Genomic DNA, 21,484 nt, shown 5'->3' with positions numbered 1-21,484 from the left:
TTGCAAGACTGGGGATTTCTTGCCCAGAGTAATGGGAGAGGCAAGGCGCATGAATGCCTGCTGGCGCATTGTATCTCTCTCTTCAATGGCTAAGTAAAAAGAAGATGGGGTGAAACAGGCGACACCAGCCTTCCAAGGTCCTTCTCTCCAAGCACCAGGAGATTCCCACAGGCCAGAAATCCCTTTGACATGTAAGTAGTTAGTACTTGATCTGCTCTGGGGGTGGGGAGCATGAAAGTTTAAACTCTATCCCTGTTCACCACTCAGTTTTTGTCTCAACTCCAGGTCTTGGGGAGGGAAGGTGGGAAGTAGAATTGTGACAGGAAGGGTTCTGCTTGGGGAAAAGGGAGTTTCTATTCGGAGTCCATGTAGCCGGAGAGTGAAGAAACTTGGCTCCAAAAGGAGAGAGAGAGCGCCCGAGAAAGTGAAGGGAAAAAAGACTGAAGCACTTTGTTTCTCTGCAGGCCTCTTGCTGCTGTTTGTATGAAGTTTTCCACAAAGTTTTCTCTGCAATCTGTGCGTTAGCTTTCTTCCTGCATGGATTTGGCAGACTGAAATCCAGAGACATATTCCTATTGTTATGGGGCTGTGTGTGTGTTTGGGGGAGTGGTAGGGAAGGTAAAACAAGGAATTTTCAGGAGCTTGGGGCGGGAGTGCCCTCTTCTAGGCATGGTTTCTCTGCTTTTCTGGAATGAGGGAAGACTGACTAGGAAAGGGGCCCTTGAGATAAGGGTGCTATGAGGGGAGGAGCAGTGTACTGGGGCAATTCCACCTTTTTTTTTCTCTGCTTTTTGGCCGGTCCTGGGCAAACATGGTATTGCACTCACAAAGCCACTTTGCTGGGTTTTCCGCAGCTTCTATCTGCCATCCCACCTTTGGAGAGCTAATTCTAATTAAAATGGTCCCCTTCATGGGCCGGCCCGTAGCTCACTCGGGAGAGTGCGGTGCTGATAACACCAAGGCCCCGGGTTCGGATCCCATATAGGGATGGCCGGTTCGCTCACTGGCTGAGCATGGTGCTGACAACACCAAGTCAAGGGTTAAGATCCCCTTACCGGTCATCTTTAAAAAAAAAAAAAAAATGGTCCCCTTCCAAGAGACCCCTCCCAGACTTGGAAAAAGAGATGGAGGATCCCAGAACTCCAGCGGCCACCAGAGCAGAGGGAATATTTATTACCTCTCTGGATGTCATTACCTAAGAATACAATTTTATGAACTTCCTAATCTGTTAGCTTGATTTATCTGGATGGGCAGGGGCCCAAAATAAACATTTGGGAGATTTGGTGGGGGAACAGAAGGCTTTGCCTCTGACCAGTCTTTCTGATAGAACTGACTAGAGCCCTCTCAGCTTGCTTTTTCCACACACCGTGCATCACTAGCCCCATTTTAATTTTTCTCCTGCAGTGTGTGCTGCTCCGGCTATATGAGTTTTAGCCTCTTGAGAATTAAAAATGGTGGGGTGCACTGTTTGAAGGAATCCCCTCAGACAACTTAAAACCTGTGCATCTCAAGGAGCTCGGATCGCTTTTGGACTTGGGGAGCAGAGAGAGACTAAAGCCAATGCCAAGGTTTGCCCATCTGCCCTCCAGGGCCAGGAGCTCCTTCTCAGACCTGGTTCTCCTTCCACTCCTGACAGATTTTCCTTCTCTCTGGTGTCAGCTCTGTAGCACCTTTCAACACATGGCCAACCCAGCCGAACCCACATCCATGCCAGTAGGGATAAAGGCCTCTGCAGCCCCATCTTACAGTTCCCATTCCTGCCAGGCTTAGCGGTTAAACCAGGAGGAAGGGAAGACAGAGATAGGTAGGGAGGTCTCAAAGTATGTTTGAGAGTGAATAGGGTTGCAGAGCCTAATAAGTCGAAGGGACTATTTTAAATTTCCAGTTCCTATCCACAATTACCAGATTCCCTAATACGTAGAGTCCTCTAGGGTCTGCTCTGCCAGCCTGCTGGGGTAAGTCAAGCCAAAAGTCACCTCTACTCACTCTTCCTTTTTTACTCCCTCTTTTCCCAGCATCAAAGATTGGGAGAAGAAAATATATTTGAATTTCTGAGAAGAGAAACCCTGAAACTGAGTGCGTAGAAGGCACGGCCAAAGAGCCAAATCCTAGGTTCCCGCTCCCAGCCTCTGGCTTCCCGGGAGGCCGGCGCGAGAGACCGGGACAGATGCGACTGTCTTCCTCTAGCGGGGAAGAAGAGCGCTCGGGATATCCAGGAATGGGGCCGGCCGGGGCAAAGGCGGGGTTCGAGAGGCCGGCGACGGCCCGGCTCCTCCTCCGGGGTCCACGCTGCGTCTCATCTGGGCGCGGTGTCACCTTCAGCTAGGTCACGACCCCGGGCTCGGAAGGCGGACGATAGGGCGCGGGTTGGGGACGCGGGCTTCGTGGCCGGCTGGGTGGGTTCCCTGCGCGGTGCACTCCGCCCGCCTTGGGGGTCTCGCCCTTTAGGTCCAGCCTCCCTTCTCTTTCCCCTATTCCGCCTTCCATTTTTTCATGGAAAATTTGAGCGGATTCTCAATTGCTCCTCCACCGCTACTCTACCGCTAGCACAACCGAATAAGATTTCAATTTCTTTAGAAATAGTTACAAGAGCAGGAAATGGGATCCTTTCAAGATCTTTATGGGGACGGAGAGGGGAGATGCAGTTATCAGCAGAAGCCTTCTCCACCCCGCCCTCAGGGCGGCCGTTAGGGACCCCAGGCCATCAAACCAACACCTCCTCCCTTAGAAGAATTCCAGGCCGAGAATGCCCCCCTCCTCCCCCAACCTCAGGGAGAATTGCCTTCCTCTGTCCCCTGACGTTGTCTCTGGGTGCCGGGATAGGATTAAGGATTTTATAAAAGGGAAACACTTTCTCAAATCTACTGGGCAGGGACAGGGCTCGGCTATTGATGGGGGTTGGGGGTGGGGTGGGGGAGGTGAGTCACTCGGGAGAAGTCCCCCAAGCCCGTTTGTTCTTGTTGGGGTGGGGTGATCTCTCCCCACAACGGTGACAGCCTGGCTCATATTTGACTCTGCCCTTTGGGCAGTAGCACTTTGTTTGTAACTTCGTACATGCGGAGCCTTTCCACTCAGCTGGAACAGATGTTGGAAAATAAGGTTACAGAATGGGGCTCGAGTTCTAGCAGGAGGAGCAGAAAGGCAGCCAGTGTGGGGAGAGGAGGAAAGGGCGAGGTGGGGAATGTTCGCCGTGGGCGCTTGCTTTGGCCTGTAGCAGACGCCCCCCACCCCCATCTCATCCCTATCCAGCCTGACCTGGCGCAGGTGTGACAGGGAGAGGCGGTGATGGACTCAGTCTCTCGGATGATTTCAAACCGTTTTGGAATGTGAGTGCCTCCAGCTCTGACTGGCTGCCTATCTTTTCTCGGTTGTTTCAGGGTCTCTGCCTAGCACTTCTGCTGCTTTCTGTGCTCCTTATTTCCTCATGTCGTTGCTCTTCTTCCCCTCTCATCCTACAATAATCCTTCGGGACAATCCCCAGCCCGAGTGCCCTTCCTCAGACTCCCCTTCAACTGTAAAAGCAGAGGAGAGAGAACCAAAAGGTGGGGGTGACAATCTGGAAGGGACAGCTGAGGTTCAAAGGTTCCAGGCTGAGCCTCCAGTCCTGGCCGCCTCGGGGACTGAAGTGACCACTCCAGGGTGGCTCCTGGGCCAGTAACAAATAGGACAAAGTTTTATAGCCCAGGGCAGATGTTGGCTCACCCGGATTCCCCTTTATCTCTCTTCCACGGAAGAGGCTCCAATCTTAGCTATACCTTTGTTCTCTTTCCTTTTTCCCCCTCCTCTCTCTCCTCTTCCTCTGTTTGATCCTGCCCGCCCCACCCCCCGAAATTGTTTCTTTAGATCTGGAAGCATCTGTTCCTGTCTGCCCCTCCCCCACACCCTCATTCCTCCTTTTTCTCCCTCCCCTCAAGCAGTCAAAAAAAAAAAGCTCCCAAATGGAGGGGCCTGTGGCCTCTGGCCTATTCTGATGCACCATTTCCCAGACACCTTTGAGGCTAAACCTTGAGACCCTTCCCCAACTTCCAGTCACTTTTATTTCATTCTCCCCACTGGAGAGGGTCCTGGAATTGCACAATTTGAGTATTGGTCCCTAGGGAACAGTCTCTTCTCTCACTGGGACAATTATCCATTTAATTCAGGTAAAAGCATGGAATACCAGGTTGAAGGGTTTGGTGCTGCATTATTTTAGATATTTACCTCAGTTCTCTGCTGGGCTGTTTTGAACTCTAGATTTTGAATACATCTTCATATTCTGACCATAGAGAGGCAATAGCTCTTTCTAACCTTTCTACCAGGCCATTTCTTTTATCATCCTTCCCCCCACCCCCGTTCCTTCCCTTGGTTGAACAGTCATTTTCTGAACAATAAGAAGGCCCCCCCAATCCCTCCCAGAATTCCCTCATCTAAACTAAGGAGACCAAAGTAGTGTACACATTGTGTATTTTGGAGGGCCTCTTTGTCTTCCAAAAAAAATAAAATAAAATAAACCAAAAAATTACTCTTTCATATCCTCCTTTGCTCTACTCATATTCAGGGAATATGTGATCTCTAAAGTTTGAAGGAGAGGATGGTAAATCCAGTCAGTGTAGACAGTAGTCTGTTCTTTTCCTATTACTCAATCCAGTTGGGTCTGAGTCTAGATAATTCAGGTCCAAGTTCTTGAACTTTGCTTGATAGACCTGTCCTTAGCAGAAACCCACTTTATATCTCCAGGGCACCAGAATGGAATAATCCTAAGATCCTTGTCTTAGTGCCCATGATTGAAAAACTGGTGGAAAAGAATAAACCTTCCTCACTCCCTAACCTCCAGCTCCATCCCGAGATCCAGTCCCTGCCTCTGATCCTACCTCCTTCTCTATCTCAGAAGAGCACCAGTTGGCTAAGAGCCCCAGATTCAGGCTCCCAGTGGCTTTTCCATTCAGTTTCCATGGTGATGAGAGGCAATGGAACTGTCTATCTTTCCCACACACATACACTGTGTGAGCAAACCTGGACCACCAGGATGTTTTCTGGGAGAACGTTACCTGCAAAAGGTACAGGAGGTGGGAGCCTGTACTTTGTGATAGCATCTTTGCTAATTAGTCAGGATGGAAGAGGAAGGACTATGGAGAAATCTCTTCCTCCAGTCTGTAATTTCACACAGTCCTTTCTCTCTGCATAGGTTTACCTAGAGGCACACCCTCAAAATGTACATGACACGTACATGCAAGAACCTGAACACACTCATTTCTTCTGTTCATATATATGTGGGTAGGTGACTTTGCTGAAGGCTAGGGGTGTGTGTGTGTGTGTGTGTGTGTGTGTGTGTGTGTGTGTGTGTGTGTGTAGAGGTGATGAGAAACAGAGAATGATAACATTCCAACCAGAGCACCTATGAAGTGGGTTCATTGACTTATCACTGATGTCACTGGTGACAGAGGCTTTTACTGTCCCCTCTTCTCCATAAACTGCTCTAAAAGGTCCACTCCTTTTCTGAAGACCATGTGACTTGAGGACTTACCCTTCATCCCATGACTTGGCTCCTTAAGCCTGGGGTAGCTAAAGAGGAAGGAGGCAGGAGTCAGAGTACTCTCTAGAAGATCAAATTCCTCATTTAATACTCTCACTTCTATGTCAAAGTTAAATCAAAACTATGAGCATTATGAGCATTTACTCTGCCCATAGGTAGGACCTAGGAAATAACCACAGCAACAATAGCAGCAGCAACTGCTTAATAACTGTCTCTCAGGGTTGTTAACTGCCTTACAGTGGTCTTGGAGTATTAAAATTATTAACACATGGAAAGCTCTTAGAGCTTGGCATAGAGCAAGCTTTCAGTGAGTGCAATCTATTACTTTATTATTAACAGTATCAGGCATTTTCTTGAGTGCTTTCTATGAACCAGGCACTGGACTAGCTTCATTCAAGCCTTATAATAACACTGTGAGAAAGTTATTATGTTCCCATTTGACACAAGGGGAAGCTGAGTGAGGCCCGAGAGGCTAAGGATGTGCTCCACTGGCAGAGCCTACACTCCAATCAGATCTGCCTGACTCCAGAGTGGGTGCTCTGAACCATTCTAATTCTTTGCACATGATGGACATGGGCACTGGCTGTTAAGATAGGACTGAGTTTGGCAGGGATGTAGCGGCAGCACCAGCCCAAAGTCAAGTGTAGAGTAGCCTGGGCTTTGCTACCTAGCTTGGTCTCACCTTGGTAGGTCTTGTCCTCATCATCACCAGGCTCTAACCCAGTGTTCCTCAAATTTTTTGGTCTCAGAATCCCTTTACAATCTTAAAAATTATTAGAATCTTGGCTTTGCCTTTTACCCTGCACCTCTGGCCCAGGCCCTGCTCCCAGCTGCTTAATTATCTTTGAAGGACATTTAAGTTTTTTAAAAATCATATATTTATCCAGCTGTTGAGAGCCATTCCATCCAATTGCCTAGAAGACCTCTTCTTGGACCACAAATCACCTACCATAGTATCCCTCTTTGTTCTGATGAAGAAAGAAAAATTAAAGAAAGCTACCATGGTTTATTATTATTTCAAGGAGCTCTTGTTTATATGGGTTATACTAATCAATATTTACCTTATTAGAAATTAAAGCTTAAATCTTTTAAAAAATCTTTTTAAGAAAAATAAACATTACATGTTAACATAACTTTTTATAAAAAAAAAAAACTGTTTTCCAAAAAAAAGACCTTAGTGTGAAAAATATCAGTTTTACATTTTTGCAAATCTCTTTAATGTTTAGCTTAATAGAAGACAGTTGGATTCTCATATCTGTTTCTACATTTAATTTGTTTTGATATTTGTCTTGGTTGAAGTATCTGAAGTACATAGCCTCATGCAGCTATGTAACTGGGAGAGGAAGTTCCTGCAGAGCTCTGGAAAGGTTCTCTGGGACCCCTGGGGATCCTGGGACCAGGCCTTAAGAACCACTAATCTAACCAGCTAAGACAACCAACAGAAGCCACTCTATAATAATTATTTAGGGCACTCTTTTAGCTCCGACTCCAAGCCCATCATCAATTCACTATTCCATACTGTATTTGAATTGTGTTATCTCAGGCAAGTTACTTGATTTTTCTATCCCATAGATAGATAGATAGATAGATAGATAGATAGATAGATAGATAGATAGATAGATAGATAGATAGATAGACAGATAGAGATAGACAGACAGACATCTGTGCTATTTGTGTCATAGGTGCATTATTCATTATTTTTAGTATGAGTATATAGAATAAAGTGTAAATTAATAGATAAAATAGCTTCCACATGTTTACCATTGTTTGAGGTGGGTGGCTCTGCTATTAATACCAATCTTGTTTTTCAGAAAGGGAAACTGAGCCAAAGAGGGGTGATGTGACTTGCTGAAGATGACGGGATCAGCAAGTGGTAGATAATAGACTATAACTCCTGTCCTCTGACTCCTAGAGCTGTGCTCACCCTCTCTGAAGCCCTCTCTATAGAGACATGGCTGCATAACATGCATATGGAAAGTGGATGTGTGCCATGCATAAGCCATTTATGAATGTTTGTATTTATCTGAATATATCTATATATGAGAGAAAAAAAAAGACTTGTACCCCTGTCTGCAAAGTTACAGCTTTGCTGAAAGATACAAGGCACCAGCCTGCCAATGTTTTTCCTTACTCACCAGATCCTCCATGTCTGTAGTCCTGGGCTTGATATGTCCATTGTTAGGAACCCTTCTTCCTTCCAGGTCCCCTGTTGGTACATTCTCACTGAGAGTATATAGATAGTCCAGCTCTTCACATGAGCACACAGAACAGGCACACCTAGGAGTAGCAGACTGATCCCCTTCTTTTTCTTTTTCCTGTATATCATGTCTAACATACCTTTTCAAAATAAGTGGTCTACACATGTGCAACCAAGGAAAGCATAGCTGTGTGAGCTGAGGTGTATATGTGTCTCTGCAGATGCAAATGTAGAACCCTTGGGTGTCTGTATACCTATCTGGGTAAGTCCCATGCAAATGTATGAGCAACTGAAGTCTCAGTTCTTTCATTGATCTAATAAGTATTTGTTCACAGATTCTATACTTTATGACTGTATGGGGTTTGTGTTTATGCAGGATCCAATGAGGAGAATCCTCAGTGGGAAGTCAGCCTGCCTGAATTGTAGCCAAGATTTTTGCTCCCAGTTACCTTAAGCAAATCACTTACCCAGTGAGAGCCTCCACTTCCTCATCCACATAATGGGGTGAAATATAGTCTCATCTACATCTCAGGATAGGGAGTGTGAGGGGGATATAATAGAACATGCCTGAGTGATTCATTTTTAAAAAAATTCTACAGATCTGTTGATTGATTCTTTTATATCTCGGAAAAGTCCAAACAAAATAGTAGAAAGAATAATATAATCAAACACGAGTGTACCCATCACTTCACTTCAACAGTGGCCAACCCACACCCAATCTAGTTTCATCTATTCCCCTACCCAACACTACCTCATATGTGTGTGTATGTATATATATTTCAGCAGCTGGCAGATACAGGGATTGAACCCTGGACCTTAGGGTTATCAGCACCACATGCAAACCAATTAAACTAACCAGCCAGCCTGCCTTACCTCTTACATTTTAAAACAAATCTCAGACATCATACTATTCCTTTTGTAAGCAATTCAATAAATATCCCTAAAAGATAAAGCCATTTTTACAATAAGCACAATATGATTCTAATACCTACCTAAAATGTGTTAGCAAAATTCTTTAGTTTTTAAAGAGTAAAAAAGGTCTAAGAAATGCAGAGCTGACTCCTCTCTGTCTCATGCTCAAATTTGATGACTGTTAATAAGAGGAAATGAGAGTGGAGAGAAAAGGATGAAGTTTCCTTTTTTATTTCCATCTTAAATCCCAAGCCACCTCCAGTTCCTTCCCTTCACTCATTAGGTCCATTAGAAATGGGCTGAGAGGAGACCCTGGAGGTCTAGATGTGGTGGAGACAGCCAGAAGGGGCCCTTGGAAGACATTGTGGACTCATCTTGGAAGAAAATAGGATTCGAGCCAGAGGGAATCTCCATTCTCAGGCATCAGATTTCTTCCTTGGCTTGCCAGGCATTTGAGAGGTGTCTGAAGGCTCTTTGGAGTTACTGATCTCCAAAGATGTGCAGATACATGTAATAGAATCCTCATACAGAAACTCAAAAGAAGATTGCACAGAAGCACAGGTAAACCCACCTGCTCATACACAGCCCATGTACAAACACATGCAAACATTCAGAGGCAGATGCAAATGTACAAGTACATATCAGCAAACTCGGGCATATGGGAAAACACAGGGACACAAACTCAAACACTCAGACATACGTGAATATGCAGGGATACAAACATACGAGCCCTGGAACCAAATTCAAAAGCCCTGAGGCATGCAAATACACTTCTAGCCATTTTTACTAATGACCAGTTAACATGGCCAAGCTCTGAGTCTGGCTGGCTCCCTCCCTCTCATACCATCAAATGGGCCAAATATTGACCAAAGCTACAATTTGAGTCATATTCATGCAAATGTGCACCCAATATAAGTCATCCCAAGGCCTTCCCATTGCCCCTGCTGGCACAAGTTTTCCATCCCCTAGTCCTCTCTCTCCCCAAAAGGCAGGAATAAGAGTGGCATGGTGTGGTATGGTGTGTATGTGTCCCTATGAACACACATTACTTCATCCTGACAAGTCAGCTTGGTGAGAAAGGGGAAGGACACTAGTCACATGCAGACTTCAAGTTACCACAGGCTGACAGGGAACATTACTTTGCCTACTCTGTGCTGCAGATGTAGGCTGGACTGATTTTTTTCACTGAATTGATTGATCCAAGTGAGTGATTTGGCATCATATAGACATGACCTGAGGGTACTTTCTCTGGGCCTGAATGGGGTTGATTCTTTTGAGTGAACTTACCAATGAATTAAAAGAATCAAGCTGATAAACTGGCTGGATCAGGTGGTTGAGTAGGCCTTTCATGGCCAGTGATTCTGAGTCAAAAAGGATGGACAGAATCTGAGAGCTTAAAACAATATTCATCAATTAAGTAGATAAACCAGTGGCGCTATTTGGCACTGTGTTCAGCAAAACCAGTCAGCTGACTAAATGTTCTCATTTCAACCAATTTTTGTGCAAGGCAACAGCAGCAACAGCATCTGAGGGTCAGGGGATCCAAATGTGTTTGCGTTGAAAGCTGGATCTACACTGGTATTTAGGGTGAGGGAAAGGTTGTGTAAGTGACTGTACATTTGGAAGGATAAAAGAGTAACAGGAGGCTGTGTATGTGATTGCATGAGTATGTTTATCTGGAACTTAAAACTAACATCATTGGCAAGAAAGTAAATGTTGTGTAGTGTGATTGGGGCTTTCCCTTTATATGGAATCACAGAATGTTAGATATAGAAGGGACTTTAGAGTTCATGTGGAAACTGAGGCTTGAAGAGTTTTAAATGACCTGTCCAAGGTCACACAGCAAGTAAACAGCTGAGATACATTTCGACACTGTACTAATTTGCTATGGCTGCCATAACAAAGTACCACAGACTGGGTGGCTTAAAAAACAAATTTATTTTCCCATAGTTCTGGAGGCTAGAAGTCCAAGATGAAGGTGTTAGCAGTGCTGGTTCCTTCTGAGTTCCTTCCTCCATGGCTTGTAGATGGCTGTTGTCTCCCTGTATCTTCACATGGTCTTCTCTCTGTCTGTGTCCTAATCTCTTCCTATGAGGACACCAGTCATATTGGATTAGGGCCAACTCATATGATCTCGTTTTAACTTAATTACCTCTTTAAAGGCCCTATCTGCAAATACAATTACATTCTAGAGCACCAAGGGGCTAGGTGGTTAGCTCAGCTGGTTAGAGCACAGCCTTGTAACACCACAGGTCAAGGGTTCAGTTCCCCATACCGGCCAGCTGCCAAAAAAACAAAAACAAAAACAAAAAACCCGAGGCACTTGGGGTTAGTACTTCAATATATAGGTTTGGAAGGGACACAGTTTAGCCCAGCAAACATCATGGTTCTGGACCCCCAGCTCAGTGCTATTGTGCCCACATCAGACTAAGTGATCTGGTGGATATTATTCTTGAATCAGTTCAATTTTTTGTTTCTTAGGGATGGGAAGTTCTTGAGTCAATATGAGATCGAAAAATGTTTTCTGGAGCCACGGTCCAATGGGAAACTGAATAAGCACTGGATGAGGAATCTGGGATTGTATAGACCACCAAACATTGAGAAAAGGAAGTTTCTAACTAGAATCTTTGGACTGGAAGGAACCCAGTGAGGTTAACTTGACCATCAGGGGGATGAGAACTTACCTGGTATATTCAGAGAACACAGGTGTCTGAGAGCTGTCATGGCAGACAAGTTCTTTCACATAATTAGCATTCCTCATGCTAAGCTCAACTCCTGTCCCTTGTCTACAGTCCTCAGGGTTGGACAGTAAAATAAGCCCCATCCAATGAGAGAGGTTTCCTCCCTTGAAGCTTGAAGAAGGCTTGACAACATCTAAATGAAAACTTTTTATTCAAGACAGCCTCTTTCTCGCCTCATCTGAGGCTGAGGGTGGGGAAATTAGAGGCAAAAGAGCTACCCTTTTCCCTTTGCCCTCTGCTCTGAGACCTTCAGTCCCCCTCAGACCCTGGCCAGCTCTAGGAAATGGACTGAAGTAAGTTGATGTTTAATATGGTACAGAAATAAGGGGAAGGGAAAGGCTCTCTAATTTCACAGAAATCACAGATAGGCTCCAGTGGGATTACAGAGCATGGTGTATGATGAGGCATCTGCCAAAAAGTGGCCACAACCAGGAAGGAAGTCACACATTAAAATGATGGTTGGTGCCTGTGTTTTCCACCATGGGAAGCAAACTTGGATTCTGGGGTTTGGAGGGAGCAATTCCAAAAATATCTAGCTGAAATCCAAGGAGAGTCAGATTCAGCAGGGTGTTGGGAAAAGTACTGGTTTGGGGATCAGAATACCTGGGTTCTGATCTCTGTGTGAGCCTGTTTCCCTTCCTTCACAATGAAGTTGTTTGATTAGGCTATCACTAAGATCTTTCCAGCTCTGAAACTCTAAGCAAAAACTGGAGGATGCTGGGGGGCAGGGAGAAGGAATACTCTGTAGCAAATCAAATGATGGACTATGTGTCTCTATGAACCAAACCAGGCACAGAAAACTCTCCCTCTTCATTCCAGAGTTGGTGGGGGTGGGGGATTGAGGGTGTTAGCTTCATTTGACAACTCAACCTTTTCCATGGGGTCCCTAAAGACACAACATGGGGAGCTGTTTCCTTTAAGGACCCTGCCCCTGAGGAGAGAGAGGAAAAGACAAGATGGGGAAGGAAGATGTGGAAGATATCTGTATGATGAAAGCAGCCAGGTGAAAACAGAGAAATCAGCCCACTCTCTGCTTAGTTTCAAAGATCAGACTAAAAGAATCCAATTTTGTAGCTGTCACCTGAAGTTAATAGATAATGAGATGCAGGATCAGCCTTATGCAGTGATGTAGTTTAAAGGCCCTTGGAAGGGTCTGTTTCCCCCTCCCCAATTATTCTGCCACTAAAATGCCTTAAGTTCCACCATTAGAGCTCATGGAGTTAAGTACAGTCCTCTGCAGATCACATCCTTTAAAATACCGAGGCACTAGTGGGATACTTCATTAAACAAGGATAGAACCAGAAAAGTAGTGCTTATGGGGGATGCTTAGGGAGATGAGGGGCTCTGAAAATTAATCTCTAGATACTTCTCAGTTTCACATTGCTATACCCTTGCGGAAAAGCTAGACTCTGCCTGAGGTAGTGAGAACTCAAGGACTCCCCTAGAAATTAGGTGCCTGCAATTATGGGTATATTTCTAGTCTTGGGAAAGGGGTGGACTCTAGTGGTGAGAGTAGTCTTTATGCTGAAAATCACAGGGGCTGCCAGTAAAACTGAATTCAGAGAGCTGAAAATTCTGATCATATACATGCACTTGGGTCAGCAACTGTAGAAGCTAGTGTAGAAGTGCCTCATGGAGCTCCTCAGTAGGTGCAGAGGATGTAAAACTGTTCCAGAAAAGAAAAATATCAGTTTCCTTTCCATGATTATCTGCTGTTTATCTAACCCATAGAGCATTATTTGGAAGTGTTGAAACCTGGCAGATAGGGAAACAGAAGAGTGCAAACCTTGGACAGGTGACTTAACCTTTCTGAGATTACATTTCTTCATCAAATTCAGTATAAAGCATCTGGCACAGTCCAGTTGGTTAGAGCACAGTGTAATAACAACAAGGTCAAGGGTTAGGATCCCCACCTGGCATATAGTAATCTTCTATAAATGGAAACTATTATAGTTATGAGTATTGAGGGGGCTTCAGGATACTATCCATGAGTTGGAACTAAGTCATGGAATGAGTGACCATTATGGTTAAAAACAAATTAGAAGGCCAGATCCTGATAAATTCATGCATAATCTTCTTCTTACCTAGATGAATCTAGTCTCTTCCCAGCTGAATTTTACCTTTGAAGATCTGGCAATAAAAGAAGCAGAAAGAGTTCTGTATCCCTCCAAGCAACCTGGAAACCTTAGGTTTGGGTCAGGGTTGGCCTTACCCACAGCAAGATGGGTGGCTGCCTCCATGGTATAATTTAAGAAAAATCATAAGCCACCCTCACCCAAGTTTGTATCATGCCATCTGCCATATGGGTCTGAAATTTCATCATTTATAGCTATTTGCCTCCATCTGAGCAATGGCTCCTGAAGACTCCTACCAAAAACCACACAGTTGCCTGGGAGAATGTGCATATCAATACCCTGTGAAGCTTTCCCTAATCTGATGATCTGGCTGTTGCCAAGTAGAGAAGAATGGGCTGGGACTCAGGACAAGTATGTTTTGGTAGGAATGGGGTTATTAAAGAGCCAGAGCACAGGCCTCTTCCTTCCAGGAAGCATGCAATGGAACACATGAACAACAGAAAGACATGAGTACTATGGAAAGAGGAAAAGACACAATGGACATTGCAACCACCAAGAATGTCAGCTATGCCACCTGTGATTTAGAGAGCTAAGAAGTGGATTCAATTCTGACTTTTCCAGTTCACCTAGATATTGATTCTACCTGGCTCCTGTACCTTCCAGCCCAGACTTGCTCCATCCCAGGAGCAATTACGTACTTGGGCAGAGAGGTGGAGAACCGATCCTAGTCTCTGGGTGGTCTGAGCAGTGCCCAGGACTCTCAATGACTGAGGCCGAGCAGCTCTGTCTCTGACCAAGACCATCATAACAGAAGCTACAGTTCTCAGCTCTGAGCTGGTGTCAAAGAAATGAGTAACCAAAGGTGTGCTCTGCAGATTACTGGGACTCCAGAGGGTCTTTTATTTGGTCCAAAAGTCCACTCAGAATCCAGAATCCAAAAATATGTGTCTGTTTCACATTTTAATTGTAATCTCTGAGGAGATATGAATTTATATTTCAAAGTGAAAAGAAATGAATATTTTAAAAAGTGTAACCATTGTCATGGTTATCCACTCAGGAAAAAAATATGTATGTGAATATGTATGTATGAGCATACACATACTCCTTTCCTTCCTTCCTTCCTTCCTTCCTTCCTTCCTTCCTTCCTTCCTTCCTTCCTTCCTTCCTTCCTTCCTTCCTTCCTTCCTTCCTTCCTTCCTTCCTTCCCTCCCTCCCTCCCTCCCTCCCTCCCTCCCTCCCTCCTTCCCTCCCTCCCATTGCCAAAGGAGGCTAATGAGATATGTGGGATCTGGCATCTCTGAGGTCTGCCTTAAACAGTCTGAAATCCACCAGAGTGGATGTCACTGGCCACATTCCTATACTTGACTCTGATGTTTTGGCATCATGACAGCACAAGTCCTCTCTAACCCCGTCTGTCCTGAACCTTGTGTAGGTAGTTTCTGCACTAAAAAGAACAGACAGAGAATTTGCTTCCTCCCTCACTATCCTAAATCTTGCTGTGATATCAGGGAACAATAATAATACTTACAACAACCACAACAAAGTGTGTCTCTCTGGGCCTCAAATACTCCTCTCCCCAATCTTTCCTCTGAAGCAAAGACAGAAAAACTGGGAATGGGAGAGGAGAATTGGGAAAGGGAGAGAACGTGTTAAGCAGGTATAAAGCACATGAAGGGGTTCTGTAAAAGCTCCGTCTCTGAGAGGGTGACTTTGTGGATGGGAGGAGGAGAAGGAACTGAAGGGTGGTAATTAGCTTATTATTGTTTCCCCTGGGTGTTGTGAGAATTCCTTAGGAAACACTTGTAAAAAAGCAAAGGGAAGACAGTAAATACACATCTAATGATATGCTAAATAAATTATTATTGTTATTATTATGACTATTATTATAGCAATTGCAACTTGCTCCTTGCATCCAAGTTTCCACTAGAGATGGGAATTTGTTCCCTTACAGACAGGCCTCTACTGCTGCCAATATGCCCCTAGGCATCCCCCACCCTCAGAAATTAGTTCAGTAATTGGACAGTATAGACCAGGCTTCAGTTAACAGCCACTCTCCTGTTCTGCAGAAGGAAAGCTGATTGGGAGCTCGGCATAAGCAAACAAGGCCTCTGCCAGGTGCCTGCTGTAGCAGAGAAAAGAAGGAAAAGGGCTTTGCCAAAGGGTTCTACTTAGGAAAGAGCTTCCCGATTCCCCATTTCCTGATGCAGGAAGGGCAGACAACCAGGGAGGGAATGGGTAACAAAAAGAAATGGAAAATACACAAATTAGAGATGCTCAACTTAGAGATCACAGGCTTCTACTCCATGTTATCTCAGCAACTGTCAAGGACACTTGTGTATGTGCATTTTGCTGGGGAGAGAGCTGATTGTTTTTGTCACCTTCTCAAAGGGATCTGGGACCCAGAAATAGCTAGGAGCCATTACAGCCCAGGTAAGAGAACCCAGGACTCTCTGGGCTCAATAATAGTAGCCAGTGTCTCTTGGTTTCCTGCCTTTTGCTTGAGGACAATTGTTATCAGAATCCCACTGGTTCTGATGTTTACAATGACTGTCCCCCGCCCACTGCCCCCCATCCTGGCTGGAGTCCAGACACAAGTCCTTCTTAGGCAAACATATGTAAATGCAGGACCCTCAGTTCTCCCTCTCTGCAGGTCTTTAGGGAAAGCATCAACCATCCTCCTGGGCATTAGGCATTGGTGGGGAGGGAGAGGGGGGCTGGGTGTCTGAGGAGGAAACTGTAAAAGGCTGAGGGACTAGGAAATGGGATTCCAGGTTTAATTTAGTCCCCCCTCTCTGTATCTCAGTCTCTCACCTAGACATAAGGTGGTGTCCTATGTCTTCTAAGCATCCCCAGGAAAAAAGAAACCAAATTTGGGAGGGTCCTCCCTGCTCTGAACTTTGACAGGAGTGAAGGCCAGCTCCTCTCAAACTCCAGACCTGCCCATCTCATCCCATTCAGTGATAATGACCTTCGTGGCCACAAACTCCAGAAGGTTGACAGGGACTAAAGAGGGGGAAATGGTGACACTAAAAAAATAAATACATGAAACAGTCTGATTAGGTACATTACTGGATTAGAAAATTTATGAGCTTTTTAAAATTAAAAAAAATTTTAATTAAAAAACGTTTTAGCTATTAAAATAAAAATTTTAAACATTAAACCTGATCTATTGGATACCCCTGGAGCAGGCCTGAGGCACAGAAAGAGGCCTTTCCTTCCACCAGGCTGTCTGTCTGGTGCTGATTTATTTTTATTTTATTTGAGTATTTTTTTAATGGACCAAGTTCCTCTTTGGGACCCTCAGGCCAACAGGCAGTTTTTTCACAGCCCAGGTCTCAACTCTGGTTTAGTTTTCGTACTTTTGGGGGTCTAGGGAACCAAGAGACTAGTGAGGGGGAGCAGAGGTGCACTGAGGAGGTATGGACTGCCTTGTGCCCCCCACCCCCATCCAATTTCCTAGCACCAGGTACCTCAGACTCCTCCCTCACCATCTGGCTGCTCTCCCACCCTACTAACTACTGACTGGGCCAGAGACTGTGCTGCTGCCAGGGCTATCCTTCAGCCTGGCTAAGGTGCCTCTAGCCCATTGGCTGGTGGTGGCCACGGTGGTATGCAGAGCAAGGGTGAGCTTTCAGATTGATTGCCATTCTGTTTACCTCGACAAGTATGCATTGGGCAATCACTCTGTGCCAGGCAACAGACAGAGTTCCTGCCCTAAAGGAGCTCCTACTTCTGTGGGCAGGGGCATGTGGAGGGTGACACATGGCATTTAACCGCAGCCCAGGGGTTTCCACTCCCTTCCCAGCATCCTAGAGATCTTGGGGGCCGGGCTGGCTGCTAAGACTGAGTTTGGGAAAACTTCGCACAAACCATTCAACAAAGATATCTGTGACTCCCTGGGAAAAAAATGAACTGGGAGGGAGGTGGTATGTCTTTTTTCCCTGGGATGGTTGATGGCAGGAGAAGAAATGTGGAGCCTTGGCCCAGCAGTGCCTGGAAGGAGGCTTGCGGGAGCCGGGTAGATGTGAATGGGAGAAGCGAGGTCTAAGGGACTAGGTCCATGTTCCCTGATCATTAAAGTCATTTTCTCCCTGAAAAGGCCCAGGGCAGGGCTGTTAGGGAGCTGGTAGTGCCCCTCTGTACCAAGAGGAGAGGGAAGCCCAATTTGGGCAACAAAAAGTTCAAGAGAAATGCGATAGAAATGCTTGAGGGGCAAGACATTGTTAACCTTTAGTGCACTAAAAGCTGAGCTGAAGGTCCGCTCCCTTAGTGGGGAGTGTCTCCGGGTGGGGTGACTGCTCCTGCCTCCTCTTCTATAAGTCTCTCAGCCATACTCATCTGCACCAGACCCTCATGAAACCAGTTCTCACCTTCTGGTGGTGTTGGGCATTTACCTCTTTCCTCCTGGTCTGCTTTTCCTGTTGGGCCCCTATCACATTACATTTGCCTCCCCTCCTTGAGGCTTCCTATGTTCTGTTTACTCTTTTGTAACTCCATCCCTCCATAAGTAAAGAACCCTACTATCTGGTTTCCTGGATGGTCAGATAGAGTTTTTCAGTTGGCCCTCTGCAGACATCTCTGTGAACAAATCTTCTCCAGCCCCTACATACAAATATGTCTGTACAGAGACAGACTGGCCTAAGTCCCAAGGCACACACATCATGAGATAATTATACCTTATATACACACGGATATCTCTATATAGTTACATTTGAAAGTGTCTATCACTCTAGGGAGAGATAGCAGCATGTACATATGGGACTATAATTACATATGTCTATTTTTATAACTATGTAGTTATAAATAGATATGCCTATATATAGTGATAATAATATAGAAATATCTCCATAGCCATATATGGCTCTAAGTGAATGCTCTAACTACTCTATATCACAATCAATAAGTATATATCTCCTGATACATAATTCTAATGATATACATTTATCTATATAGCTGTTCAGAGATATAAATCTGTCAGAATATCAAATGTCCATAAAGCTGGATGGCTATAAGAGAGTCGTATATTTCCACATATATAAATCTGCTCTTATAACTATTGTGTATGCACAAATACAATGCAAATAATTGTATTTTCCTCAGGCATAAATCTGTAAATACAACCACAGCACATTTAGGTGTGGTTAGAGATAGAGCAATATTTTCTAGACATCAGTCTGTCAATAGAGCCACCAGTGCCTCCAAACAGAGAGAGTTATAGAGCGAGTTATAAATAAACTCTCCAGATATGAACGGATCAGTTGGACTAGATGTAAACGCGGCTCCAACCACCCTTTCTTCTTTGTAAGAAATTCCTGAAGAGAGCCCCATCTCATATGACAGAGTGCTGAGGTGTCTGGGTACTGGTATTTTCCCCCAAGGAGGGCTGGAGGTCGGAACTTTGGGAAACCAAGCAGGAGCGGGTGGGGGGCAGTGTCAGCTCCCCACGCAGCCCAGAAGCCCCTTGCGTCAGTCTCCTGGTAGCTGAGAGCTTGGGCAAGTGGAGAGGCCTAAGGGAAAAAATGAAAAAGCAGAGTCTGGCTTGAGTCACTTTGCCTCCTCTCGGGCCCAAACCCCTTTGACCAGGGAAGCCGGAGCGGGCATCGGAGCTGAGAGAACCTGAGAGGTGCGGAGGCTGGGGGAAGGGGGCGGCAGCCCGGCTGGGGAGGCCGAGGCCGAGCGGGTCGCCAGCCGTGCCTGGGCGGTCTGGCGGCCATCGCCAGGGGCAGCTGCCTAGTCGGCGGCCGCCGCCGCACCAGACCTGGGTCCTCCTCGCCCTGCGCTCAGCGCTTCGACCTGTGTTTTATTTTATTGCTATTCTGTCCCGGATTATCGTAGTGTCCTCCTCCCCGTGTTGTTCTCGAGCACGATGATGCCCAGGGCTCTCTTTCGAATCTCTGATGTGTGTGTTGGTTTTAAAGAAAGTGGATAGTGTATTTCCGCGGCTCTTTTCAGACCAAATGGGTCATCGCTTTTGAAAAAGAATCCAAATAACTGAAAGTGTTTGTAACAAATCTTTTAGAAGTTCTCACGCTCATCTGTTATGGCCAGTTTCTTTTTGTTTTTCTCTTTTATAAAGTTGGCTGATTTGAGTTTTTATATTTCCTCTTTGATTTTCTTTTTGTCGTTGTTGTTATTGCTGCTACAATTGTTCTTAAAGGAGGGATTTCGTTAGATCCGAAACTGTGAGGTGGCTTCCTCTCCCCAACTTCGTATCTCTACACCTCTGACTCCCACCTCCCTCAAATAAATAAATTAACAAAATGATCAGAAAACGGTACCTGCAGAGAATGAGGTGGACGTTTCAGGATCCAGGACCATGGTGTTCTCTTCCTTTACGGAAATCGCCTCGTCTCCAAACTCGCGAAAGAAAATCCAAGGCCCCTGAACCCCTCCCTTCTTTTCTAAAGATCCTAGGAAGAGAACTTTCCCTAGGCCTACCGGAGCCCCGGCCTCGCTCTCCCGACTCCCGGGGCGGCCGTAGACGTTTTCCCGCTCCCGCCGGCCCCGCGCGCGGCTCGTCCTCCCGGGCACCTCTGCAGCCTGGCCTGCCCGGATGGAGGCTGGGATCACCGCCTCGTCTATCTCTGCCCCTTGGCCTGATCCTGCACGTTTGGCCTCCTCTTTAAAACAGGGGCTCCCAGAGAGTCCCAAAAGCCACTAACTACCCCCATATGTGGGATCCCTTCCCTGATCGCACAAAGCAAAAGCCCGAGAAAAAGAATCAGGAAAGAATGGCCTCCTCCTGGCTCTCCCTCCTCTCCACTGGCCAGACCTTGTCTAGGGAGGGGGTTCCCAACCCCAGCCCCCCAAAGGCATATGAAGAAGCTAACTTCCTTCCTTTCTTGTCTTCCCCTCAGATGCTGTAATCATGAGTCCTTCCTCTGTCCCCTCAAAATATCTCCTCTTGCATTTTATGGTTATCCTGCTAGGGAGGGACTGTTAACTACTGTTTCCATTATTATTATTTGTTATTTATTGTTATTATGATTGTTGTTAGAGATTTGTTCACCGGGTTAAGGGGACAGCAGCCTGGCCCAGAGGGAGGCCTGCCTGTCGCGCGTGTGCGCACACACCCCCCCACACACACCTAACATGGTGCACACACTTCCGCATATATGCCCACGAATTCCAGGAGCCTGAGCAGCAGCAACTCAAAGGAGGCAGGCATCCTCCTACCCCAGTACACAAACAACACACTGCCCACACACAAGCACTCGAGCAGAACACCACCCCAGACAGATGCTAAAACCCACACGCACCGAGCTCGCAAGGAAAGGAAAATATGTAAGGATCCCTTCTCTCCCACAACCTGGAGGGGCGAGTCAGGCCTCTGTCTCTTTCCCCCAGCCTCTCTCGCTTTCTCTTTTTTCCCCCTCCTTGTTTACAGCTTCAGAGAGCTCAAGGCCCATAAATCTTGAGGGGCCTACGGAGCGCAGAGCACATTTGTATGCATCGTTAGGACTCGCTAATACCTAAGCCCATTAACGAGCATGTATGCGCGTGGTTTCCGGTGTGTATTAACTTATAGTTAAATTCTGTAGGAAAGGGCATTGTGAATTAACATATACCAAATCCATCACGGGCTGTTGTCATATCAGATTAGTCAGCTGTGGGTTTGGGGGAGCAAGTTGCCTGGGTCGGGGTGTACCCACCCTCCGAACTTTGTGGCGCAAGCCCGGGGGGTCTGGGAGAAGACGAGGACACTCCTCCCCAGCCCCGGTCGTTCCTTCCGATCCCCCAGGCCTAGCGGCTGCACACCTGCGGAACGGCGAAGGGGCAGGAGAGCCGGGTCCGGAGGCCGGCGCCTTTGCAGGGAGGCGGGCGAGGGGAGGCCCCGCCGGCGGCAGGCCGGGGTTGTGCTGGGGCGGCTCGGCCCGTGGCCGCTGGGCCGTCTGGTTTCTGCTTCCTGAGAGAAACGAGAGGAGAGGCAAGTGGAGTCGCTGAACTTTAATTAAACCGAAGAGAAGGCAGTGGGGGAGGAAAAAAACGGTCGGAGGAGGAGGCCGAGAGGCCGAGGAAAGGAAGGGAGTCCCGGCTCTGGGGAGCC

This window comes from Cynocephalus volans, chromosome 12 (genome assembly GCF_027409185.1).
Source record: "Cynocephalus volans isolate mCynVol1 chromosome 12, mCynVol1.pri, whole genome shotgun sequence".
Lineage (NCBI taxonomy): Eukaryota > Metazoa > Chordata > Mammalia > Dermoptera > Cynocephalidae > Cynocephalus > Cynocephalus volans.
This window is presented reverse-complemented; position numbering follows the sequence as displayed.